The 27,350-nt window shown below is 40.0% G+C and overlaps 1 protein-coding gene, 1 long non-coding RNA gene and 1 other non-coding gene across 5 annotated transcripts in view; 1 reads left to right on the plus strand and 2 right to left on the minus strand.

Moving 5' to 3' along the window:
- Nucleotides 1-23,125, minus strand: part of Ankfn1 (ankyrin repeat and fibronectin type III domain containing 1) — a 328,779-nt gene extending 305,654 nt beyond the window's left edge. For both annotated transcript variants that reach the window (XM_069993244.1, XM_069993243.1), the window contains exon 1: nt 23,108-23,125. The gene's annotated coding sequence lies outside the window, so the exon portion shown is untranslated. The remainder of the gene's footprint in view (nt 1-23,107) is intronic.
- LOC138807461 (uncharacterized) overlaps nt 1-27,350 on the plus strand; it is a 426,938-nt gene that overhangs the window by 305,140 nt on the left and 94,448 nt on the right. For both annotated transcript variants that reach the window (XR_011366159.1, XR_011366160.1), the window contains exon 2: nt 1,108-1,276. This is a non-coding gene — a long non-coding RNA (uncharacterized lncRNA). The remainder of the gene's footprint in view (nt 1-1,107; nt 1,277-27,350) is intronic.
- Nucleotides 22,197-22,303, minus strand: LOC138807530 (U6 spliceosomal RNA). Its single transcript, XR_011366197.1, has one exon. It is a non-coding gene; the product is annotated as a U6 spliceosomal RNA (small nuclear RNA).

A 27,350-nucleotide genomic window follows, 5' to 3' on the forward strand; every position in this document is an offset into this window, starting at 1 on the left:
TATGACCTTCAGCTGGAAGAAGAGATGTAAACGTCATTGCGTCCTCAGAGTCCCTCTGCAGTTCCAGCCAGAACCATCCTACTACTCAAGTTAGTTAGATGGGAAGCAGTGAATGGTAGAATTCAGGGTGTCCTGACATATTAGTGTATAGTTTCTACTGTGGTCTCTTGACTGTCTACACTCAGGTGCCTCTCAGTGTACACAGTCAAGCAGTGAATGGTAGAATTCAGGGTGTCCTGGCATATTAGTGTATAGTTTCTACTGTGGTCTCTTGACTGTCTACACTCAGATGCCTCTCAGTGCACACACAGTCAAACCCTGAAAATGACTTTTGTAAGAAAAAAAAATGTGTGCCATTTCCAGGGCTTGGGCAATGTCCTTGAGCTTTGTTGCACAAGACTAGCACTCTACCACTTGAGCCACAGCTTGGCTTCTGGCTTTTTGGTGGTTAACTGGAGATAAGAGTCTCACAGACTTTTTTTTTAACCCAGGCTAGCTTCATACCCTGACTCTCAGATCTCAGACTTATGAGTAGCTAGGATAATAGATGTGAGCCATTGGTGCTAGGCTTTGAAAATGATTTTTATTGTTATGCCATGCTAGGATGGTAACCTTTAATTAGAATACCTCAGCATGCCCCAGTATAAGCATCTCCTTGGACTTCTCTTTTATCTTCTCATTCACATTCTTGTTTTAGCAGGGAGGAGGGGGAGCAGAGGTTGACCTTCCGGCCTTGTGGCTTTTTATTTTCATTATTTTTTTTAATGAGCTCTCACTTTTAGCCTGGGCTACCTTGGACCATGATCCTCCTATTTATGCTTCTCATGTAGCTGAGTTGACAGATGCACGCCTGCTCACCCAGATTTATACGGGGGGTCTCAGAAACGTTGTTACCTAGACTGGCTTCCAAACCTTAGATTCCTGAGTAGCTAGAATTACAAATATGAGCTACCACACCCAGCTTCATTATCATAATTTTTTACATCTATGTCCATTCAGAACTTTGGCGTGACTTTCTATTTGCTTCTTCTACTCCCTATTATATTCATTTTCTGAAAGTGTAGTAGAACAAGGTGATCCTCAGACTTTTTCTTTCATTTTTAACAGCCCCTGAAGCTTGAACATAGAACAAATAGAACTCAATCAATAACCCCAGGAGAAAGAAAAACATGAAATGGACTCTGAAGGTCAGAAAATTCTAACCAATATGAATAATTCCCATCCAGCACCAGAGGGTTTGAGGAGCAAGTTTACAAGCCTGACTGAGTCAAACAAAGTAAGTGTTTTCTCTTTCATTTTCTTTTTATCATAATGTTTGCTTTTGAGATCTGAGTGGCTTCTCAATATCTGGCATTGCAATGTTACTAGAGAGCTCCTGGTGTACAGTGTGATGGTATAGCTCAAGCACCAACTAGGAGTATAGGCAAGTGGATTCTAATCTCAACACCACCATTGTGTGCTTTGAAGCTATTTATTTCAATCTCATTTTCTAATCTATTAAATTTGGACAGAAAATGGTCTGTGTTTCTCACTGGGTGGCTATGAGGGACACACACACACACACACACACACACACACACACACACACACACACACACACACACACACACACACACACACACACACACACACACACACACACACACACACACACACACACACACACACACACACACACACACACACACACACACAGCGACAGAGAAAAACACAAATACATATGCATGTTACAAAATAAATAGCACTGCCGAATACTTTGTTTAGGATTTTGTGTTTTTAAGCTAGCCTGACATCAGAGAACCTAAATAGAATGAACAAGATAGGATAAATAATTTTAGAACTTGTGAACATGTGATTGTTTTTCTTTTTTTTTTCTTTTTTTTTTTTTTTGATAACAATGTTTATAGGAGATAAAGCACATTATTCAGGCTGCTTAAAACTTTTCCCTGAGGAGTTAAACCCTGCCCCTTCTGTGTTCTATTTTCTTGTCTAAATCTCTGTCTCTTACTCTGAGAGATAATACCAGAAAGAATTGCTCTGCTTACCTTGTAACTCACAACTTCACCCCAGATATCCATCAGAACAACAAAGAATACAAATGAATAAAACCAGTATCTGTATCTGAGATGTTTTGTATAATAATTGAAATGGGATGAAATGAATTACTGTTTCCTTATACTAGAATATCAAATAACATGCCATAGAACCTGATACCCTCTCAGTTTATAGCTTTGGGCAGCCATATTATTATTATTATTATTATTATTATTATTATTATTATTATTATTATTATTATCTTTAATCAGTAGTACAAAGGAATTTCAATTCACCAAATCAGTTTATAAGTATAATGCATCTTGATCAATATTGCCTCCCTTCCTTGTTCTCCCCTGTGTTTCCCAACAAGCTGTACTGTCTTCAGTTAGTTTTCTTCCTATCATTCTTTTGTCAATTATTTTAAAATACACATATTGCCTCTGACCCATGGCATAGAGTTCTTAAAACTGTTGTAATTTCCTGAATGATAAGGAGGCTAGCTAAGAGAATCTTCTGTTCTTATATTTCGTCTTTTTTTTTTTTTTTTTTACAGAAGTTCCCTATACAGAGACCTTAAATCTTTTAGAAATCTCTGGATGATAGGAAAAATGTTTTCTTCCAGTGAGATGACTCCTAGATGGTGGCTAGTCACTAGAAAGACCAAAATGTGATTACAAATTTGGAGCTTTTAGTCCCATCCCTCCTTTTCAGGAGAAAGGGGAGGGGATCTAAGTGGAGTTCACAAAGGATCTTGTCTGCTTTGTAATAAAAAGTAAAATCCACTGGCCAATGGCAGGTGCACATCTGTAATCGCAGCTTCTCATGAGGCAGAAATTGGGAGTCCAGCCTGGGCCAAAATTTAGAGATCTTTATCACAACCAGTAAATCAGGTGTGGTATTGGGTGTCTGTCTCCCCAGCTAAGTGAGAAGTGAGAAAGGAATCAAATTCCAGGGTCAGACAAAAATGTGAGACCCTGTCTGGAAAGTATGTACAAAGGAAAGGGCTGGAGCCACGGCTCCAATGGTAGCACTCCTGCCTCGCGAGCATAAGGCCCTCGGTTCAAACCTCAGGGCCACTGAAAAAGAAAATCCATAAAACCCTGAAGTGTGGAGTTTGGAAAGCTTCTGAATGTGTAAAGATAGATCTCTATGTTTGCTTGTAGCATGGCTCACCTCAACTCCATGAACACAGCAGCTCTTATACTTGGGACCTTTCCAGGCCTTACTTCATCCATCTCTTTTATCTGATCATTCATCTTCATGATTGATTATATCCTATATTAGAACTTCCCTACAAATTAACCCAGTCCAAAGACAAGTTTGTAGAATTACCTGGTTTATAGCCTGTCATCCAGAAGTATAGGCAAAAAACTACTGCTTATATTGTGTCTGGAGGGAAAGGAGTTTTATTGAACTGAGGCTGTCTCCTAGCAGATGATTATGGGCTCCCCTCTATGTGCTGGAGAACTTTGGGGAAATCCTTCCATGTCTAGTGCCAGAGAATGGTCTGGAGCCATGTGCAGGAGCAGTCCCCCATCTCTCACTGCCGAAACACAGATTAAACAATGGTCTCAAAATGACCTGGTCTGAGAGTCAAGACTCAGGTCATCACATAGAAAAGTTTTGTGAGTACAGAGGAGGGAATGCAGATATGTTACATGCTTGCGCGCGCGCACACACACACACACACACACACACACACACACGTATACACATCCCAAGTGGCATCAAAACTGAGAACAACTATGCTTTGCTATTTCATTTTTATGCTGTTTCATGAAATAGCATTTTTACGCTATTTCATTTTTCTCTCTAGACCAGAATGAAGAAAAACACATGAGGAGCAGAAAGTGCATTGAAGGTTTTATTGCTTTTGTTTGAAGTCATCCATGCTGAAGTTGATTTTAATTTAAATGTGGGGTTAGTTTACTTTGGGGGTCACAGCACACATGCAAGCTCGGACATTCAGCAATTATCTTTCAACATGTAAAAATCTATGAGCCTGTGCACTTGGAGAAAGACTGTTATTTTTTGACCTGAAATAAATTAAACAGCAATGAAGGGTACACAGACTTAATGACAGGGCCAGAAATGAGCTGATGTTTTCTTTGCCTTCGTCTCCAAGCAGATGAAATGAAGAATTCCTGGGCTGATATCTAGGAATGGAAACCTAGAGGATTCTTTTCTGACAATGTCTCAAATGCAAATAGAATTTACTTTCCTGTATTATGCCTGGTTCTTGGACCACTATAGCAACTTTAAAGAGAACAATTCTGACCTGGAATCCTCATGACCTACTATGATGTACATTGTGTCCCCACTAAAAAAAATTTTACATGTTAAACCTGATATCCATAGTGATGATATGAAGAGATAGGGTTTGAGAGGTAGTTAATTCATGAGGAGACAGCCTTTACTAATGGGATTGGTGCTCTTCAAAATAGATATAGGGGGGCTGGGAAGGTGGCTCAGTGGTAGAGCGCTTGCTTTGCATGCTCAAGGCCCTGGGTTCGATTCTTCAGCACCACATAAGCAAAAAGAAAAAAAAGCCGGAAGTGGCGCTGTGGCTCAAGTGGTAGAGCGCTAGCCTTGAGCTGAAGAGCTGAGGGACAGCGCCCAGGCCCAGAGTTCAGGCCCCACGACCAGACCCAAAAAAAAAAAAAAAAAAAAAAAAAAAAAAAAATAGATATAGGGAGTTAGCTAATCTCTTCTACCATGCCAAGATACTGGAAGACATTGGCCATTTAACCCCTAAGAATGCTCTCGTCAGACACTGACTGGTAGCAACTTGATTTTGGTCTTATAGCCTCCAAACCTTTCAGAAAGACATCTCTGTGTTTATAAGACACTCTGACTAGTATGTTTTGTTATAGTAGCACAGATGGACCTATTCCCATGATATACTGCATCTGTAGTAATTGTGATGTTATTAGAGAATTAGATATATTTGCACTTTAGGGAAACTAATTTCAGAAGAGACCTTGCTTATACAAAATTACTTTATAAAATTGAAAAACTGAGGATAAAGAAAATGAGTAGATTGAAATTCCATATTTCTTATGAAATTAACTGAAAACATATTGGAGTAAAGCCCTCATAGTTCCAAGAATTTCGTTCTTGAGAGCAGGTAGCTATATAGGACTCTGGAGATAAATAATGCCCAACACCAGGCCTCCCCACTCAGACCTCCCAACAATGGGGAAGGTGGCAGCCTGCCTTGAGATCTATGGGAAACCCCAAAGATGCTTTTAGCTCATGTTTCATGATCAATAGGGAGGGTAAATGTGTCTTTGCTGTGTTAAAGGGACAAAAAATATAGTTTGCATTAATTTAAAGCACAAAATGGGAACAAGATGGGAGGTTCTCATTTGCACTAGGAAATCAATTTTATGTCCATTTCAAAGCTTTCAGAATTCAAACTAAAAATATATGACCAACTACATTTCATGGATTGCCCACCAATCACTGTGTCTATAGATAGCAAACAAGTCATGTATTCTGCACTGAAAAGAATTCATGGCTGTATTTTTTATTCAGGGACAAATGACTAGATTATTAAAGATTTGGTACGTATTTGTAGATTTCAGAGGCATTCTTATCATCAGAGGAGTCTTCTGTGGGCTTTTCTTTGTTATTAAGTTGGTGTAAAAAGAGGTGACAATTTCCTAAACCAGATTATGAGTACAGTGCTTCTTGATCAGTGTCACCCCTTAACTCCCTCCCATCCCTCCCCTCAAGTTGCTATAGATTTTTCTCAATCATGATTTCCCACATAATTTAACTCTCTCTGAATTGTCTGACTTTGTAGAAGCAACCCTCTTGTGAATTCTTGTTACAGCCCTGCTGCCTAGAGGGAAGGGCTGCACTATTGATCATATAACAAGACACTTCTAGACCTTTGGGTAATTAATATCCTTGGAAGACACACCAGACTACAGCTTGACCTTCAGGTCGAGCTCTAATGAGTCTGATGTATTTCATTATGGGAGATACACAGCTAGTTATCAGAGATCAAGATTTAAAAAATAAAAACTATGGTAGCTTCAGAGACTTCCTAATTATGTCTTCCATGAAAATTTTCAACTGGACATCTCTCAGACCTCCAAGACATCTTAGACATAGTAATGGATTCATGGTAATGGATTATTTCCAAAAGCTACTTGTAGAAGTCTCCTGCAAATTCTCCATTTATACCTATGAAAGCTATCCAGGTTCAGTTTGCCTCAAGACCTGGGAAAGAAAATAGTGAATGTTGAGTTGGGAATTTCTATGTTATGCCCACACTATCCAGTCAAAACATTTAATTGCAAAGTGACAACTTCATTGCTCTTTACATGCCTGAAAGTTTTCAAACTGTCCCTCTACCAATTTCTTGAGTTCTTTGGTACCACAGAGGTTCACAGGATAGACCTGGGTTTCTCGTCACTTCACTTTCGATCTCAGATTGCTTTACTCAATTTGATTTGCCTTTGGCTTTTGAGAAAATGCAGTCATTTAAATGGTTCATAGAATATGAAAACAAAGGAAAACTGTAATACAATTTGGTTAGAAGTCTGCCGCCCAATCAACCAGCCTTAGCCTATTCAATCCAAGGAAGTTTGACAAGTTGCATATCGACTCCCACAGAGGGTAGAAGAGCAGCTGTTGTGTGCTCTCTCAAGCTGTATCTCCAAGAGCAGAAAGTACTCTTCAGCTTCAGTAAAGACAACTTTCACCTCATCAAAATCCCCTAGGCTGGCTGATCGAAATCTCCTTCAGTGCAGTGAGCCTGTGAAATTTTCCCAGCTAACCTCTGCCCAGAGAGAAGTCAATAAAGAAACAAAACACAAATAAATTAGCATTCATCACTGCTGATCTAGTATAAATATTTATAAGGGAAAGATGCTGCGATTTTGATACCATGTGATACCATGATCTGGACCTCACATAAACAGTTAAAAACAGCCATACTTGAGATACTGCACTTGGCTTTTTTTCTCTCTCTCTTTTCCATTTCACATCACCATAATCACCTAATAACTATTTAAATGGACCCATTTGCTGTAACTATAAAAGAACCGTGTAAACTTGTTGTCATCTAGACACATTAGCCGTGGTGGAGTCAATGAATTTCAACAGTCACTTAATATCGCAGCCACTAGCTACCTTACAACTGCCAGCCACAGCCTGCCAGGAAGCTACTGTAACTGCTCTGCTCACTGCCTCTGTAGCAAGACACGAGCTTCATTATGAATGCGAGCATTGCTGCTCTAATTAGGCCTGGGAGAAGTTTAACAACCATCTTACAGTCTTGCTGCTGACAAATATAAAAATAAAGCCTTGTTCGAATTAGCAATGTGAAGTGAGAAGGTCTAGAAGCACCAACTGTCTGAGAGGCCCTGAAACAGCTCTAATCTATAGTGAGGTTATTTTGGTTCATAAACTGCTAGTATGTTACCTGCAGGAGGTCTCCCCTGTAAAATGAATTATAGTAAGCTATATGTGATAATTAACCATGCATTAGCAAATATCTTGAAACAGGGAGGCTCTGTTTTCTCTGTATTTTGACTAATAAAAGCATGAATTTGTTCAACAAATGATCATTTAGATTGTGGAATTCTAACCATATTGGAAGGACACAGTGAGCAATGCAACATTGTGCTGGTCTAAGGGTTTCCTTACCCAAACAGGCTGCTTAATAGGCTGGCTGCATACTATGATGCTATTCACAGACCTAAAAACCACAGCGTTGAGAAGACAAATACAATATACATTTAAGATAATATGAACCTTGTGCTCTTATTTACTTTAAAATCACTCCTTATGTGACAATTAAAAAAAACAGGGATAAAGTTCTATTTCAGAAAGCAATCTTATATTTCATTAAATAATTTCAAAACAGTTCCCGCAACTTTTCGACAATTAACAAATATATAAGTGTAATTGTATTTTATTATAGTGTGGGTTTCTAAGAATTTTCTTAAAACAGTTTCAAACATGCTCTGAGAATGAAAATAAAATTACAACATTGAGGAGATAGTGTTATTTCCTGACTTATGTAACTCATAATTCCAAAGGGTACAGGATAAGGACCACATGAGGGCAACAATGACTTTAGAAGACATGTTTTGGGTGCTAAAGTAGGAGTGAGGGGAAGGACTTGAATAGGATCCTGGGTGGTGGGTAAAAGGGTATCATTTCCTATTATCAGTGCATTGTCAAGAACAGGAGTCCAGGTGTTTCCGTATGTGTAGGGGCCACATGACATTAATTGTCTAAAGTCTGAGAGCAGTTGTAGATAGCAATAATGCCTTAAGTCTCCTGAAGGACATTGATTCTTTCCTTTTAATAAAATTTTGTCAGCACTGGGACTTGAACTTGGGTCTTGCACTCTCACTTGGCTTTCTCCCCTTAAGATTGGTGCTCTACCATTTGAACCATACCTCCTTTTAAAAAATTTGTGGGTTAATTAGAGATAAGAATCTCACAGTCTGTTCTGCCCTGGGTTGGTTCAAACCAACATCCTCAGATCCCAGCCTCATGAGTAGCTAGGATTACAGATGTGAGCCACCAGTGCCTAGCCTGATTACTTTTTTGTTTCTTTATAGGAAGAAACATCCTCTACCTTTCACCTCCTCATCTTCTAACCTCATAACTGAAATGCAGGTAGTATAAATGTGCCATAGAAACGTATGCACATAGCTAAAAATAACCCAGAGAGGCAATTTTTATCCCAATTATGTGACCGATAGTTCTGCTTTAAATAGTCCATTGAAATCCATCAGTAAGTTAGGGTTATCCCTTCTAAGCAGTTTTAAGAGTTTATATGTTTATACTCAGTTTCCAGGAGATATTCATAGATGCTAGCTAAAAAGGTTCTGCTGTCAGATGTATATGAGAATCCCTGGATTAAGCAAAGTGACCTGGGTTTCTTTACCACGGACTTCGCAAAGCCTTTTCTACCACTTTGGTAAATACTGTCATACTGTAAACACAAGCTATGCATAGCTGCCTCTCATTGGAAAGAGTGTCTAGCTTCATAAAAAGTGTCGTCAGTGATGTAAAGACAAAAAAGGATGTTAACTTTGAAGATTTCCTTGAAAGACTTGTTGGGTAAGGATCAATAAACTGTTTCAGAACAGAACTCCCTGAACTCCATGGGATAATGCTTTCCCTTAGGATAGGAGGTCAAAGGCTTTCTTAGTTTGGCTAAAGGACAACCCTCTTGACAATCAAGACATCCTTCAGCTTTAAGACATTCAACCCTGAAGTCTCAGGGAAAATCACAGAGCAGACATGTTTTTATCATTTCAGCAAGATTCCCCTCTTTCTTTGCATCTCATGTCAAAATATTTCTAATTTTGATCTCTGAGCACCTACCAGTAAGGAACAGAGTCCATCATCCTCTGTGAAGAAGGGGAAATACCCCTCCTCCCCCATACACACACATACTCTTCCCGTTCTTTTTATGTAAAAACTCTCTTAACCTCCCAATATATTGGAGGGTAATAATGATGACTATAGGCTCCTATGAAAGCAGGTATCTTCAAGTTGAGTGAAGGTCCTGGTAAGGAAAAGCAAGGAGTGATGGTGTTAAAGTAAAGCGCAGTCTGTGTTCTGCGCCATTTGAAGCAGGAGTCTTGAGACTCAATGAAAGGAGACCATATTGGATATTACAGACACTGACAAGCATCTTTGGTGACTGGTGGCCTGAAAATGTTCATATTACATATTCTCTTCCAATCTCTCCACACACTTGTGACTTCGTTTGCATCTTCAATTAAGATTGGAGTTGTAGGGCTGGGAAGTTGGCTCAGTGGTAGAGTGCTTGCCTTGCATGCCTGAGGCCCTGGGTTCGATTCCTCAGCACCACATAAGCAAAAAGAAAAAACCCGGAAGTGGCGCTGTGACTCAAGTGGTAGAGTGCTAGCCTTGAGCTGAAGAGCTGTGGGACAGTGCCCAGGCCCAGAGTTCAGGCCCCACAACCGGACCCCCCCCCAAAAAAAAAAAAGATTGGAGTTGTATCTATAAGAGACTGGAAGTTTTCAGGACTGGCTCTAAACCTTTAATTATAGGTGGTCATGGGGGTCTGAAGTCAAATTTATTTTTCCTTTTATCTCTTGTACTTTTTTCGGGGGGCGGGGGGTCCGGTCGTGGGGCCTGAACTCTGGGCCTGGGCACTGTCCCTCAGCTCTTCAGCTCAAGGCTAGTGCTCTACTCCTTGAGCCACAGCACCACTTCCAGCTTTTTTCTTTTTGCTTATGTGGTACTGAGGAATCGAACCCAGGGCCTCATGCATGCAAGGCAAGCGCTCTACCACTGAGCCACCTTCCCAGCCCCTGGGGGTCTGAGAATAAGTGAAAAATGAATGTATTATGAGAAGTAGGTCCTGCATTGTGTTCTCTTGTCTAATGGAAATAACGCAGGTTTGGAATTCATCAGACTGACTTGGCTTCAAATCTTGCCTCTTTCACATACTAGGGAAATGCATTCAAGCTACCTTGAGGCTCCTTCTTTATTTAATAATAATAAGATGACTTATGCAAAGTGTTTGGAAAGATTGAGTTGAATAAGTAATTATTGGTTATCTCTTACCCTGTTTAATCATAATTAGGATTCTCATTACGCATTTAAATCTTTGGGTAGTGGGCTAGTAGTGGGCTAGTCAAGACATGCCTGTGCCTCTTTTAAGACACAGAAAACATTCAGACCATATTATTAAATAGTAGCTTCTCTTTTGAGCATTTATTATAAATGTGTCAAGGCATTGTACAAAGCAATTATTTGTGCATTTATCCCAGTTAATATTAACCCCTCTATCATTTGCAAGTTCCATTAATTCTAATTAATGAAAAGTCAAATATTTTAAAATAAAATCCCTGATTTTAAAAACTAGAGTGGCCTTTTTCACCCTATTTTGCTCCCAGCAGGACCAGTCTTAAAGTACTGAGCCCTGTCTGCACGTATTCATCAACAGGGTATTAGTAATTGAACTCAGGAGCAAGTGCTAAGAGTGCCCCCTTTTGGTCTTTGGAATATTTACGGCTCAGCTGGGAGAAATTGATGTGAAATCTCCCTTTGGCTCTTTGTGAGCAAGTTCAGGGTTATTTGTGTCTCGTGCTGTTGTGTCCCCTGGTCAGTCCGTATGTGGATTTTGCATTCCTAAATAAAGTAATAGACATGAAAGAATTCTGTGGCTGATGCCAGCAGCCACAGAAAACACCAAGTCTAAAGTCAGCTAAAGGTAAACATATGGAGCCATCCAAGGAATGTAGCAATAAAAATTAGAACATATGACAGCCTCCCTTCCCCCCACCCTGTTTTTTTTTTCTGAGATAATTGTGTCAAGGTTGGGGCAAGTAGCTCTTTGTAGACTCCATGTCTTCACTATGATGTGCTGTCCTCTATCAGGGGAGCCAGTCAAAGAATCTTTCAAGAAATAGTTCCCCAACCCCCACTCTGAGTGTTCAGCTACCAAAAATCTCTCAGATCTATTCCAAAAACAATTATTTATTTTCCAGACTTAATTTAATAGCAAAAACACCCCTGGAGGACTGAATGTGGTATTTGACTTCTATTTGGGCCACTCTGAGCATCACCAACAGCTTTATTCTTCCAAGTGTGACTTTGCCCTGAGCTCCTGGGCCCTTAGAGCTGTCCAGGGGTGCTGGCTGGCATCCTTACTCCCCACACAAGAGCAGTCCTGGGCTGGGCCAGAGACAGCACATAAATAATGCTTCTCAGTGACATTTTGACTTGGTATTTCTTCTCTGTGGCTCGTACTCTTCATTCTTGTGGAGGGACAAACATGACCCCACTCTGTCCCCAGACCACCTTCCCAGCCTTGCCTGAAACCATTGCAGTCCTAGTAAGGATCCACTCTATCCCATTGTGTGAAATCAGTTGGTGCTTTCTCCTCTTGTTCTGCCTAAGTCAGAGATCATGCCATCATCTCTGTCTTCTTCATTCCCATTTCTGTCCTTTGCACTGAGCTTAAACACCTGTGCTATGGATTCAAATCCTGATGCCATTACTGACAGCCCCCATGTTTTAGAGAGAGATGGCCTCTCTGTGACTTTCAGTGTGTTTTCTTATCATGGAAATTCTTATAGATCTGGCTTTGAGGACTTGAAGATGAGAAAGAAGGCAAGGAATAACCAAGGAGAGAAATGATGCTACCAGAAAAATGACTGCTCATTTGCATCTGTCATCTGTCATCTGGAAAGCCAGTGACCATTTCAGAAACAGTCTCCTTGCCATTTAGGCAGCTGCGTTAGAAGGTTCCACTGAGGCCTGGAAAGGGGAACACAGAGTAGCTGGAGTTCAAGACAGGGGAATCTGATAAAAAGGAGAGGAAAGAGCTGGACTAGCCTAAGGGCAAACCATTAATCCACATTAGGGCCTGATACTCTAGAACATTCTGGACATATTAGAATCCTTTAGGTCAATAAAAGCAGCAAATGAGTTCATATTCTTCTGCCTGGTGACTATTCTATCAAAATTAAGAGAGTTTTCCTAAGTTTCTAATTGGGCAAGCTGTAAAGACCTAGGTAGAAAGTGGTCTGAGAAAACCAGTTTTCTCATGGCCTGAATGCTTGGCTTTCTACTCAAGGAGCCGTCTTTGGAGGCCCCACATTGGGTCTCTTGGAAACCATGGTTTGCATATACGCTTGTGTGCCTACAGAGACAGATAACGGAGCCAGCTTGGATTTTCAGGCATGATACTTGAACCCTGGGACTGAGATGATCCTCCAGTACACTCAGCACAGTGCTTTCATTTGTCAAATGAAATACACACACACACACACACACGCACGCACGCACGCACGCACGCACGCACGCACGCACGCACGCACGCACACACACACACAATATTAGGATCAAGAGTTAATCTAGAGTATGGCTTAAACCAGTAACATACCTGGGAATTTCTTAGAAATAGAGAACCAGGCTCCACCTAGACTTGCTGAATCAGGATTCTCAATTTTAACATAACTCTTAATGTTTGTTAAACACGGGACTGGATTAGTGAACGTCCAAAGTAGATGCTTAAATTTGAGGCACTTGTTACTGAGTTTGTTGCTCTGTGGGCTCCTAGTCTGCTGGTCAGCAAGTATGACTAATTGCCAATCTGGCCTCAGGAAAAAGGAGTTGATTGGGGAATTTTTTTTTAACTGATTGAAAGTCTACATGGGACTCATCTAGCCAAGAATGCCTTCATAAATTCTTTAGATTTGCTTAACTCCCTTCCTTCCTCTCTCTCTCTCTCTCTCTCTCTCTCTCTCTCTCTCTCTCTCTCTCTCTCTCTCTCTCTGTCTCTCTCTCTCTGTCTCTCTCTGTGTCTCTGTCTCTCTGTCTATTTCTCCTTCTCTCCCTCTCTCTCTCTGTCTCTCTCTCTGTCTCTCTCTCCCTCCCTCCCTCCCTCCCCCTCTCTTTCTTTCTCTCTCTCTGTCTCTCTCTCATACAAACACTGTATATTGGATTTTCAGAAAAAGCCAAGCTTGAATTTGTTAGCCCATGAGCAGCAAGCTTTCTCCCTTTATGCCTGGCTGCCCCTAACTTCTTCATCTATTCTTTCAGTTTCCAACACCTAGTGAACCTTCTGACTTCACTTGTTTGTGCTTGTTTTTTCAGTATATTGGTAGATGCTGATCATGGTTGTCAGGATTCTTCTCACTCTCTTCTAGAGTGGAAATCCTCCATGTGCTTTTAGGTAGCCTGTGAGAGGCTCCACTGTAAGTCAAATAAACAGGACCACCAAAGATCCTCCCTTCCTTTCTGCCCTGGCCCACTGATAGTTAGCCCTGCCAATCATCCTCACTCTAACTCATTAAATCCCATTTTGTATCAGCCCATGCTCAGCGTTTGCTGATGGAAGATGCAGGCATATATCCACAGGAGCAAGAGCAAAGAATTAAGACCATGGACTGCAGAATGTAATAGGCAGAGTTAATACTAAAATACATGGAGCTTCAGTTAGATACTTATATCATTTTGATTGTGTTAACTACACACCCAAGCCTCAGTTTCTCTATATATATAAAGTGGAAGAAATAATGGTATAGAATTTAATGATCTCTCCCAAGTAAAACGTTTAGCATAATTTCTGGCACATAATAAGTACTCAATAAATGTTTGCTATTAATATTAGGCTCACCTTATACAAAGAGGTTACTCTATGCCCTCCTTTTCTCATTTAATAAGCAAACAGACAGCTCAGACTTGGAATGGAATTCTAGTGAGCTCCACCCCAATGGAAGCCAAGTGGTGCCTCATAATCCCTGAAAAAACAACAGGTAACCTCCAAACTACACACCCTAAGGAGCCAAGACCAATGCTTTAGTGCCCATTAGTCCCCGTCTGGCTTTCTATAGGAAATACGATCACATTTTTTCAGGGACTATAATTTGTGGATTAATTAGACTATTTAGTGTTCTTTCTCTTTCTTTCTGATGGCCAGAGGACCATTAGCATTTTGTCAGGAAAGAAAGAAGCAGTGCTAAGTTCAAATAGTCTGGAGCATAGTAGAGGTTGAATTAATGTTTTTATTCCAGTATCTTAAACTTCAGATATGAACAGGGATGAGCAAAATTCATTGGTTTGAAATCTTGTTTATTAAAGCACTGCTGTGTATAATTAATGTTTATAGTCCATGTAAGGAGTAGCAGCAAACTACACACAGGGCTAACAAGAAGTATGTTCAGGAAAACCAACTCATTATACACAACCAAAACAACAATAACAAAGCAGATCATAGTTACATTTCCTCACCTTTTACTTTCTTCATCTGGAAAGGAAGACATTAGACAGGGAAGTTATAGACTTTGAGGCAGAAAGGAATCATAGAGGTCTTCTATGCAATATTATTTTCTATTATCTCAATGGTTAAAAACTCAGGTTTAGATTGTATGTTACTAGAAACCTATCTCCCTATAGCCTTGATATATTAGTGTTATTCTGAAAGCTATCCCATTGTGAAAAAGCCGAAACTCAGAATAGTCTGTTCTCATAATACATTCCTTCTATGTCAATGTACAGAAAGATAAACCATGAAACCCAAGCTTGATCTTCAGCTAGCAGGTATCCGTAAGCTGTGTTCAGTTGTTAGAGCATGTCCATAGCAATATTACAATACTACTGCACCGCCTATCTCCTGCAAACTCCCTCCATTGCTGCACTATCTCAGCACCTCCCACCTGCTCAGGACCCAGAAGCTCAGCACAGAGGCCTTCTAAAGCTCAGTATCCTTTCCAGCTGACGCATGCTCAGTGCTGTGCTGATCAACAGTATGTGCTCATATCACCGCTGCAAATGTTCCCTTTACTTTCTAGAACTCATAAACTAAAGCTAAGGGTATTGCCAATAGCATTTGTTGATAAATACTTCCCATAAGTACTTGCTACTCGTCTTGAATGTTCCCATTTTCACGCATTCCTTTGTCTCCCTCTGTTCCGGCACTCCCTCTCTCACTTGTTCCATTTGGTCACTCTCTCTCTGCAGTGTGACATCCCTGATGGAGGTTGAGTTGCACTAAGCATAGCAAAAGTTTCCTTGTGAAAGATATTTTGCTGCCAGCAATATAGCCAAAGATAATGCTGTTTCTTGATAATGTCATCTTTAAGGGGCTTATTAGGTATAAAATTCTAAGAAGTGAAAGATAGGCAAGCATAAGGCATTACATGACTCATATCCATCTGTGATTAAGCTATCTAGAGGCTCTCAGTTCATGGTAGTAGAGGTCATTAACAGCCTGGGTTCTAATTCTTTAGAGGCTGTTCAACTCAAAGAGTTTTCAAGTGGAACAGAGGAAAGAGATTATTCTAGATATGTGAAACTATGAGAATGAGAGAGAAAACAAGAGCAACTTGAGGGTGACTTCAGTAATAGCAAATAAAATAGAAACTATTTGGAATAAAACTATGTGCTTGCCTGCCTGTCTTGCCTGCCTGTCTTCCCTCCCTCCCTCCCTCCCTCCCTCCCTCCCTCCCTCCCTCCCTCCCTTCCATCTTTTTGCCAGTTCCAGGACTTGAACTTAGGGCCTGGGTATTGTCCCTGAGGTTTTCTGCTCAAGGCCAGCTCTCTACCACTTGAGCCACAGTTCCACTTCCTGTTTTTTTGGTAGTTACTTGGAGATAAGAGTCTCATGGACTTTCGTTCCCGGGCTGGCTTTGAGCTGCAGTCCATAGATCTCAGCCTCTAGAGTATCTAGGATTACAGGTATGAACTATAAACACCTGGGAATAAAACTTTCTTAAAGGAAATAAAGAGATTGAACTGGTGAAGGGGTAAGTATATTGTTGTTGTTGTTGTTGGTCATGGGACCTGAACTCTGGGCCTGTATTCTGTCCTTCAGCATTTCAGCTCAAGGCTAGTGCTCTACCACTTGAGCCACAGCGCCATTTCGAGCTTTTTTTCTGCTTATGTTGTGCTGAGGAATCGAACCCAGGGCCTTATGCATGCAAGGCAAGCACTCTACTACTGAACCACCTTCCCAGTCTGGCATATCATTTTTAAAATAAGGCAGAGTCAGATTTTTAGCTGACCAGAGGTATGATCAAAGTGTACTTCAGAGAAGATTGGTCATGAAGTACTGTTTGGGGAGTTAGTAGGTTAGAATATACATTAAAATATCAAAGGAATGGAAAGCAGTGAATCAATTCAAAAGGCATTAGAATGTTCAAATTATGATGACTAACTGGATGATAACTGTAGGTGGAATGGGCTATGGTAGTGTTTCGAGACAGGGCTAGAACAGATAGTATACAGAGGAAGAGAGCCTGGTGATAGCAAATTAAAACTTCATGAATCTAAGGTAATGTCTGACTATCATTTAAGGTGTCAAAAAGATAGTTGAATCTGTGGAACTAGTAATACAGTCTAGGAAGTTCTCATTCAGGATAAATTACACATTCTATCATCTGGCTTTCTGACTTTTTTCTTATTTTTGTTCTCTTCCCAATTTTGCCCCTATAAGCCTTGAGTAACCAGATGAAAGAATTGCTGGAGGTAAGAGAATCCTCTACGATTGGGATTCAAGTAGGAATTGCCAAAGACCATTGAATGATTTTAATAGAAGTTAAGGTCAAGATCCGGAAGAAAATACCACCAACAAAGTCCAAAGGGGAAAAGAAAGGATGAGCAAAAGAACAGTGGAAAATTTGGTTTACGAGAGGGTAAAAAGGAACGAAATTTAGAAACAGATCAGATCTAGAAGTGTATGCTCAAGGATGCGAATGGCAGGCTGATACAAGGGAACTCGCTTTATGGAATGATAATGGCAATGATGACAACAGTGATTAAAAATATGGCCAAGTAATGTGATAGAAATGGTAAACCTGAAAAAAAAAAAAAGAAATGGTAAACCTGTGTTGAAGCAATGAAAACAGGTTGATGATGGAAGAATGAAGCATCCTCAAAGAATTAGGCTTCAGGACAGGAAACTAGGTAGCTATCTGAAGCTTAGATGAGTAGCTGCAATGTTCTTGTCAGCAGTGGAAATGTAAGAAAGAAGGAGTCGACTAACACAACTCATACATTGGTGTGGAGTGAAATAAGAATACCACCATTTATTGGAAGCTGACTGTGCCAGGCATGATGAGACTGCCTATCCTGACTCGTTTCTCATTGTTATGATAATCCTGAAAGGTAGGATGAGGAAACCAAAGTTGAAAGTGGTGAAATAACTCGATCTATAGGTGACACATCCAAGTTGTGTGTTTATGAACTCAGCTTTCCAACATTCACTCAATCCGTACACACAAATGGTTCAGGCAATAAGGCTGCATTCTGAGTCTCAGTCATACCTACTTTCATACTTCCCTGAGTTCTTACTAGTAACATGCCTGGCTATTCTTCCATACATTCTATTACACAGCTGTTCAGAAGGTCACCAATGACTTCCAAACCCCTAAGTCCACAGCTTCCTCCACCTGTTGAGAACTGTTGGTGGCTCCCTTCTATGGAATGACATTTTCTTTTGGCTTCTCATGAGCTCTTGGTTTTCAACTCTAACTTAGATGCTCCTTTACTGCCTCATCCTACTTTATCTTGCTAGTAAATGTTCAAGTTCCTCAGAATCTAGTCTTAGGTCTTCTCTCATCATTTTTTGTATTTTTTTCTTGGTAATTTGCCCATGATTTCAATTATTTTATATATATGTATATATAATTGTAAAGATACTGTACAGAGGGGTTACAGTTACATGAGTAAGGTAATCAGTACATTTCATATCAGGCATTGTTACCCCCTCCTTTGGTTTTCCCTACCATCCCTTCCCAACCTACCTCCCCATCCCTCACACAAGTTGTAAAGTTCATTTTCAACATAGCGTCTTGTACATCTCATTGCTACAATGGGTCAACCTGTATCATTATTTAAGCATTTTGTTATTTCCCTTCCCCTCCCCAAATTAGAAAAATGTATATAAAAGATGCAGGGCACCGACATCAAATACAGTGAAAACAGGGGTCATACTGTGGGGGAAGAACATATAAATGAAACAAAAAAATCACATAGTATATTATAAGCACATTAAAAACTACAGCTAGAAAGATAAAACCTCTTGCGTCCCTATCTTGGGGTTCATTTTGCTTAACCATACCTTATATGGTTATATATACATAGCTTTTGGCCTTTTCTGCTTGTCCTAGACATATAGTAGTTATTACAAATAAGGGAAACCATGGGACCTATATTTCTTTGGGTCTGGCTTACTTCACTTAATATAATTTTTTTCAAGTCTTTCCATTTCCTAACAAATGGGGCAATGTCATTCTTTCTGATGGAGGCATAGAATTCCATTACGCATTTTCTTGGTCCATCCCATGATTTCAATTATTATCTATGGGTACCCCCAAATGTACATATTCTGTCAGATCTGTTTAAAACTTTAGGTCAGTTCATCTAATAGTTTATTACCTACGTTACAGATCCCTAGGGATGGACACGTACAAAACAGAAATCAGCTTGCCCCACGCTTCTTGTACTTCCAGATATGTCCCTTGTCTCAGAGAGCTGAGGAATTGTCCTCCAGTGGCCATGGCTGAAAACCTTTTTGTTTATTTTCCATGTTGAATTAATCAAAAAGGCACACACCATGATTTCATTTCTCAAATATCTCTCAGATCAGAAGATTATAAGTTCATTAAGCACAGAGAGCAAATCTCTTACTTAGAACTCAGTGTACCACTTGGTATACCAGGTAGAGTGTGGTGAATGGTCAATAAGAATATTTGTGAACTAAACGAGTGGATAAATGATGCACTCTTTCATGTCTTACCATTTCCATCATTGCTTCTCTAATAAAAGCGACTGCTTTTTTCTCAATTGGGACACCTATCTGAGAATGTCAGCGGGAGGATGTAAAATACTTGAACAGTGCTTAGATCATTTTAAGTCCTCAGAAATGGTAGTTATCATCACCAGCAACAGAAATGGTACTCATAACCAATAACAAATACTGCTGAGTGAAACAGGAACATATATTGTCATTAATTCTAAGGTATAAATACCTGGGAACTGAACCCAGTGTCTTTCAATACTAAGCATGTGCTTTACCACTGATACACCTCATATTCCACTATATATTTATTTTAGTGATAGAGATAGTTCTATACAAATCAAGTGTCATAAAAGTACTCAAAAATTGGAGGAATGTGTGGAGCAACCAAAATCCTTACACATTGCTGATAAGAATGTATAAAAGTGTGCTGCCTCTGAAAGAGTTTTGGAAAACATTTTCTCAAAACATTAGCTATAGAATGCATCTAGGAAAGATCTAGAAATTCCTTTCAGAGATAATATACCCAAGAGAAATAAAAATTCATCACTTCAAAAATTTATACAAGAGCATTCCTTGTGTCATAGTCAAAATGTTGATCCTGGATCTGAGTCTGTTGCTTGGGTATGGGTGTGATCTTAGGTGAAATCACTTCCTTTTAGGTCTCTTTTTCTTAGCTACAAAATGAAATTTTTGTATTTTGTGGTCTCTGAGATCCTATTCCATTCTAATTAGTTTGCAGTTAGGAAGTGATTAGTCATTTCTTTCAGGCTAACTGAACTCTATAAAGGATCCCTGATCTTCCTACCTGCATCTCTCCCAGGCATGTAGCTTCTCACTGCAAAGTCTCTCCCTCTGTGAGGTTGTGATTATCTCTTAGGCTTATAATAGTAAGGGCAATTGTGACTGCATTATTGCTACTATTCCTAATAGTCAAAGAGCCTAATAAGTATCTTCTAAACATACCATGCCAAATAATTAGTGTGTAATCTCATTACAAGAGTTCTGTGAGGAAGACAATGTTAGAGCTCTCATTTTACAGATGAGAAGGTTTAGACCCATGGATGCTATAGAACTTGCCCATGGACAAGTGATCAAAACTTGGACAACGAGGCTCCCTGGTATTTTTCCTACCCAAAATATGATGAGGCAGATAAGGCCTTGCCTCTTGCGATCATTCAACATAATTAGCATTGGCCTCATTAAAGAAACCAGCTGGAGCTTCTGAGCTTAAGTTAGCTTTTTTTTTTTAATTTTGTAGATTTAATACAATTCTCAGTTATTCTACTAGAAAATTTGAAGAGTTGTTATGCAAAACACCTTAAGTGGAGTCCACTTAACTCCCAACCAAAGAACTGCAACTGACATCAACCATGGCATGGTATTTTTTAATCAACCAGGTTAGCAATAATCTAATGATGAAAAATATTCCATGTTGGTGAATGTATGGCAAAAGGCACCACCCCACATACCACTCCAGGTAAATCAGCAGGCTCTTTACCAGGGCTGTGCAATCATTTTCTACAGTATCAAAGTTAAAATTTCACATACACCTTGGTTCAGTTAATTCCTTTTTGGCAAGCTTTCATTTTATAGATATAAAGGTTGAGATGCCCAGAGTTGTATAACTTGATCATGGTTCCTACAGAAATACTTCATCCCATAGAAGTATTACAGAACCACACACAAATTACATATACATATAAGTGCATGTATGTGGATAGATTTGGAATAAGAGAATGGGTAAAAAAGAGAATTTCAGTTGCCAGTGGTTCATCCTGTAATCCTAGCTACTCAGGAATCTTAGATCTGAGGATAAGGGTTCAAAGCCAACTAACTCAGATAAATCTGAGAGATTGCTGTCCAGTTAACTAGCAAAAAGCTGTAAACGAGTGAAGCAAAACACAGGTTTGCTTCAGATCCAAATACTAGTATATGAGAGTGAGACAGAGAGAGAATTTCCTGCTTTATATGTGTCTGTTCTAGTTCTACTAGCATATTGCGTAATCAACTATTAACTTAATAATTAAATAAAAATAGGAGCAAGAGAGGACCAGAAGCTGGAGAGAGTTGACTTTAGTGACAACCAGAGTAAATCCTCATATTAATGACTCAGAGTTAGTAAATCAGATTAAAGTTGTAACCACAGCTAAACCTCTGTCTTCCCCATTCTGGAAGGAGGCCATTTTTTCAGCAGCAATTCCCTCTGGAATGTTCTTAACAATGTGTTTCAGCCCACAAACAGGCTCCAGAATCATACAATGAGGAACTCTCCCTGGACTGGTAAAAAGTGATTTCTTGCTCTTGTAAAATACACTACTCTGTCTTCTAACAGCTATTGTCCTCAATGTTGGAATAAATTATCTTTCACTCTAACCATTTCCTACTGATAAAACTTTGTATGCATGAATTTGCTCTATGGGGCAAAGATTGTTTCTTCTATAGTTAGCTGTTTTAGAATGTTATCATACATTTAAGTAAAAATAGTCCAGCTGGCTTTCTTTCTATTCAGATAATAGATTTCATACTCATTATCATTTTCATCCTTGGTTCAGTGGGCTGTTTTGGTAAAGTAGCATTTATTCTGCTTGTAATGATTTTAAGTGCTCTTCTGACTTAATGGAGTAAACTCAATGAGTGATTCTGCCAGAGTTTGTCATTTTATTTTTTTAAATTATCAGACATATTTTATAATTTTGCTTTGTTTTTTGTTTTTGTTGGTCCTGGGGCCTGAACTCTGGGCCTGGGCACTGCCCCTCAGCTCTTTAGCAAGGCTAGCACTCTACCACTTGAGCCACAGAGCTATTTCTGGCTTTTTCTGCTTATGTGGTGCTGAGGAATCAAACCCAGGGCCTCATGCATGCAAGTCAAGTATTCTACCACTGAGCCACCTTCCCAGCCCCCAAATATGGAACACTTCACAAATTTGTGTGTCATCCTTGCACAAGGGCCATGCTAATCTTCTCTGTATCGTTCTAATTTTAGTACATGTGCCGCCGAAGCGAGCACAAAAGAAAGTTTTGTTTTGTTTTTTTTCAGTCACAGTCTTTTTCCTTTGGTGGTTGAACTGAAGGCCTTTCACATGCTAGGCAGGTGCTCTACCACTTCAGCCATACTTTCAGCCCCTATAATTTTGTTACCTAGTACCAAGTCAGCATTATCAGACTTCTTTTTTTTGTTTGTTAACATCATGACTTTTTATGTGCACCCTCAAAACATAGAGTTGTAGAAAATGAGTTAAATTAGAGCCGTCAATGATATCTATGAAAATAACCATCGTTTGTTTGATTGTCTGGGTTTTTTTCTTCTTTTGTACTCTGTATACATTTATAACAAGGGCTTTGTTCTTAGTAACCCAGCTTTTCTGAGTTTTGCCTGGAGTATTTACTTGTATTTCTTCTAGATATGCCGTATGCAGCCTTGGCAGAAAACAATATGATCATGTTTCAACTAGAGCAAGAGCCTCACAGGCACACCAGGTGAGGTAGTGTGGCTATGAACAGAAATAAGTGGCATTGAGCAAGTCTGATGGACACAGAGCTAGAAGAGACTCTCTGAGCAGCTGGCTTGTTCTGTTGTCAGGGAGAAAAGTGATTACCCCTTACTGAAAGGTGTAGGGAAAACCTGGATGGGAAGAGCAACAAGCCAGTAGACAGAAGAATTGGATTCCCTCCAGGTTAAGGAAGGGAAGAAAATGAGTTCCCATTCAAGTTTGAAAGGCCAACAGCCAAGCTGCTAAAGAGCAGGAAGAGTTGGTTAAACGATTAAGACCAAGAGCCAAGCCCAAATTCTGAGAAATAAGAGCAGACTTACCCCTTGTGGCTCAGGGATGGCCAGTCACTGCCCCCCAGACCTCCAGGCTGCTTCCCTGGGCTCCAGGCTGAGGCTGTGCAGCCAGTTCTGTTTAGTGTCTCTTCACCATGGTTCCCAACCAGGAACTGGCAGCCCTGTGCTTTCTCTGCAAACACGGCTGCTGAGGTGGCAGGCCGGGGTGAAGCACTCGGTCACTGTGTGTGCAGGTAGCCTACCTTCTATTTGGTGAGCAGACTGATATTGTAGGTTGAGATTCTTTCCCTTTCCTTTCCTGCAGAAATGTGATGGGGTCAGTACTTTATTGCTTAAAGCATGGCTAAAAGGAAAGAGTTCAGTGCGTCTATCAATAGACTTAGGCTTTAGCTTTGGCCTTCATTCATTCAACATATATTCATTGAATGTCTACTATATGACAGACACTATTCCCTGGAATTATAGAGTAAGCCAGATTAAGAAAATCTTGAGTGAATGTGCAGTCCAGACATTCATTAAATAATTCCTGAAATAAATATGTGCTGAAGAATCATGATAGGTATTGAAGAAAAGATTTGAGAGCTAGAAGCACTTACTAGAAATGAGGGTGAAGGAGGGAAAGACCTATTCTAAGAAATCAAGAATGCTCTCCTGGGAAGTGAAGACATTAGAACAAAATGAACTAGATGAATGGGAGAAGAGCATTTTAGTAGGGAGAAATGACAGCATATGGAAAGGCTCCTAAGTAGGAAAGATTGTATGTTCAAGGAAGAAGGCTGTAATTATTAGAGCATGAGTAAAAGGAAGGCTTATCTTAAGTTGAGATTGTTGCACTCAATAGGTCAGCTGTGCTCTTATTTTTTGGAATCTGTTAAACAACAAGAAACTTTAATTAGCTAGTAATATTGCTCATAAGAACATTCCTTGCAATCAGGCTCCATAAACTAACCAAACTCTACCTACTGGCCTGTAGCTAAAGGAAAGCTGAAATCAGTGAGGTGGGATTTGTGTATTCCTAGAAAAGAGCCTTTGGAAGTGCCATTTTGACCCAAAACTCTTATCCTTTGTAGAATGCCTTACCCTGCACTGGACTTCAATATTAACAGTCCCTAAGCAGTGAACTCTGCTTTTTAGCCAGGCATTTTGTTAAGCATTGCAATGTATTATTATTATTGTTATTATTATTATAAATGGCTGTTTATTAGATCTGTTGGAAAGTACTCTAGGTCTCTCTTCCTGGTTTACAAGAGAATTGCACTACCTGCCTCCTTGAAGTTAGGGATTGTCACCGAAGTAGCTTTAGTAAATAGGTCATGTTTGTGTTTTTAGTTGTCAGCGTATGAGTTCAGTCTTCTTTTTTCTCATGTGTTCTGATTAAGGAAGTGTATGTCTATATCAGTAGTACTTAACTAGGGATGGCTTTGACCTTCAATGGAACATTGGAAATGTTTGCCAATAGGTTTATCTGTTACAACTGGGGAAGGTGTTGCTTCTGTCCTCTAGTCAGCCCAAGAGATGCCACTACAGTAAAAACAATGCTTCCACAGCAAACATTGATGTGGTTGGAATTGTCAATAGTGCTGAAGTAGAGAACCTTTGCTCTAGATGAAGCCACCATCAGCCTATATCCTTGGAGAAACACAGAATGTCATCTCTGCTGACCTGCACTGAGCACAAGCTTGGGAAAAAAAGCAAACTTTTGATACTGAATTCCTCATAAGTGTGAGATACCCTTATTAATCCAGCATAACCTCATCCATTCTGACTTCAACAGTAGTAAAATGACCATAATTCCCACATTGTAAGTCAGTAATCTAAGACTCAGAGATACTAAGTCACCCAAAGCAATATAGCTAGATCACCTGATATCTAAAGCCTATTAGCTACTCTCTTAGTGGTTAATCACACTCAGGGTACTGTTCACAGACTTCTGAGAGAGAATAGCCTTATTAACCAGGAGCCATTGAACCCCTCCCAAAAGGAGGAAGGTAGCCTGTGAAGTTATTTTTATTTGTCTAATATCTGTGTTTTGAGAGACTTCAGAAAGTTACTCAGAAACTGGTCTAGCTGGTAAAGCAAGATACAGTCTTAACCTCGTAATATTTTGCTCTTTTCTCCCACATTTCTTTGTATCTACAACACATTTCCCCTAGTTCTAATTTAGTTTTTGGAGAAATGACGTTACTCCCAGCAAAATTAGTATTCTTAGGTACTGTGAATTTACCTGAACTCTAGAATTTATATTTGAATGTTACTTCCACCTTGGACTAATATATTACAAGTCACTCAACCCCTTCATTCATTTGTAAAATTAGATGGATTGCAATTACTTTATTCTCATAGGGTTGTCAGAGGGATTTTGTGATCTAGTATTTTCAACATTTGTTCCATAGTAAGCCTAAGGACTTACTAAGCAAATGAAGTTTTTGGAAATGGGTAGTTTTTGAAATGACCAAAGAAAAGTGGGAAACAAAGAAGCCCCAGTGCCAACTAAGATGATCCTGGGTCCTGAGTCTGTCATGCCAGTGCTGTAAGCAATGCTTTGCAGCAATTTGCATTGCAGTTGCAATTGCAGTAGTGGGCAATATATTGCATTTGAAGAAAAGGGGTAATTTCCAAGAAAGGGATTCTAAGGATCTTACTGCTTGGGCTAGGTCAGAGGGAAAATATAGGAGTCATCAGGTGAACACAGAGGCCAAATGTGAGCCATACACAAGAAAGGTAATGTGGACATGGGACAAAGGCATGTTTGGGTAAAGTAGAGCGATTACCCTGGGGTGATGTGATCAGAATGTGGTTAGAGACAACACACTAGTAAGTTCTGGAGATGGCTGATCAAGAATTTTGACTTCAGCTTGGAAATTTCCTGACAAACTCTTAAATGAAGATCCTTAATAGTGAGAACATAACCAGGCACAGAAGCTGGGGAAATGGGAGCAAGCAAGGAATAATTGTCCTGAGTTCACTCAGGTGTCACTTTATCAGCCCTGCCTTTGTGAGATTCATTGTGTTAATGATCCCTGAAAACCAATGGTAGGCTAAAAATAATGGTGGTTTAGTTGCAGCAGGGGAGGGAGGATGGAGAGAGCTATTCTGACAAGATCTGAGACCACCAGACCACTGAGTTGGAGGGGGGGGCACTCCAGTCTCTGTTTAAAAATTTCCTAAGTTCTTGTGTATCCTTAGTTCTCACTGGGACTTCAGGTATTCGGGGCCAGCCTCACAGGCTGGTCTCCAGCTTCTACAGTCCCAGCCCAGCCAGCGTGCTGGCTCCAGGGTCATTGCACAGCTGAGCTGTCCTCTGCCAAGGCCTCCAAAGTGAGAGGAAACCAACACCTCCCAAGTGTCATCCAGCAACCCAGGTACTTGATCCCTGACATTAGAGACATAGAGAACTTTGCCCCTTGAATTTTATTTTAGTTATTTTCTTTGGAGTGGGGCCTGGGACATATGTAAAATGAAGGTTTCACACGATGCTCTTGGGAGCCAGCCAGAAAGGAAAGTAGTTTTTCAACTGTACAAATCACAGCTTATCTCTCTCTAGTGGATTCTTGAGAAAATGTCCCCTGTGCCACTCACCTAAGTAGGCTCCTGCTAATACTGTTGCACCAACCACAACCAACATTTATGGCTCACTTCATATATCCTCACTTGAATTTTCTATTTACTCCCACCGAACTCTAGACTAATGAGTTATTGGGCCAGGATGGCCTTCGAGATGAGATTTTTGAAGAAAAGCAAACATTATTATTCATAACTGAGAAGACGAAGGCGTCAAGGAAAGACTTGCAAAAGTCTCATGATGAAATTGTGACTGTACTTGGTTCAGACATGGGAACTTAAGATTCTATACACCTCTGCTGGCTGCTAAAAGAAAATGAGCCCATGCTTGCTTTGTTGCTAACCTTATCTGACAGGGAATCAAACTACCAGTCCTTGTGTTTGGAGCCAAGTGGGATCCTGTAGGTCAACCTGGATCTAAGGCCTCTGTTTTATAAGTGAAGGGAACTGATGTGCAGTGCTCAGTACATTTGTATTCATACGGCATAAATTGCATTTCAACTCACACATTGCTTTCACAAAATTAGTATCACTTTTTTGGTGATACTGGGATTTAACCTCAGTGCCTCTTGCTTGCTAGACAAGCTCTCTACCACTTGAACCACAAAAGCTAATCTCACTTAATGTTTTCTCATAAGCACTCAAAAATGGACAGAGCTGGTGTTCTTGGCTGCCATTTGCAAAAGCTCAAAGGGATTGATTGCTAGAG

Source organism: Dipodomys merriami, unplaced genomic scaffold (genome assembly GCF_024711535.1).
Source record: "Dipodomys merriami isolate MVZ:Mamm:240054 unplaced genomic scaffold, mDipMer1.0.p SCAF_42, whole genome shotgun sequence".
Classification (NCBI taxonomy): Eukaryota; Metazoa; Chordata; class Mammalia; order Rodentia; family Heteromyidae; genus Dipodomys; species Dipodomys merriami.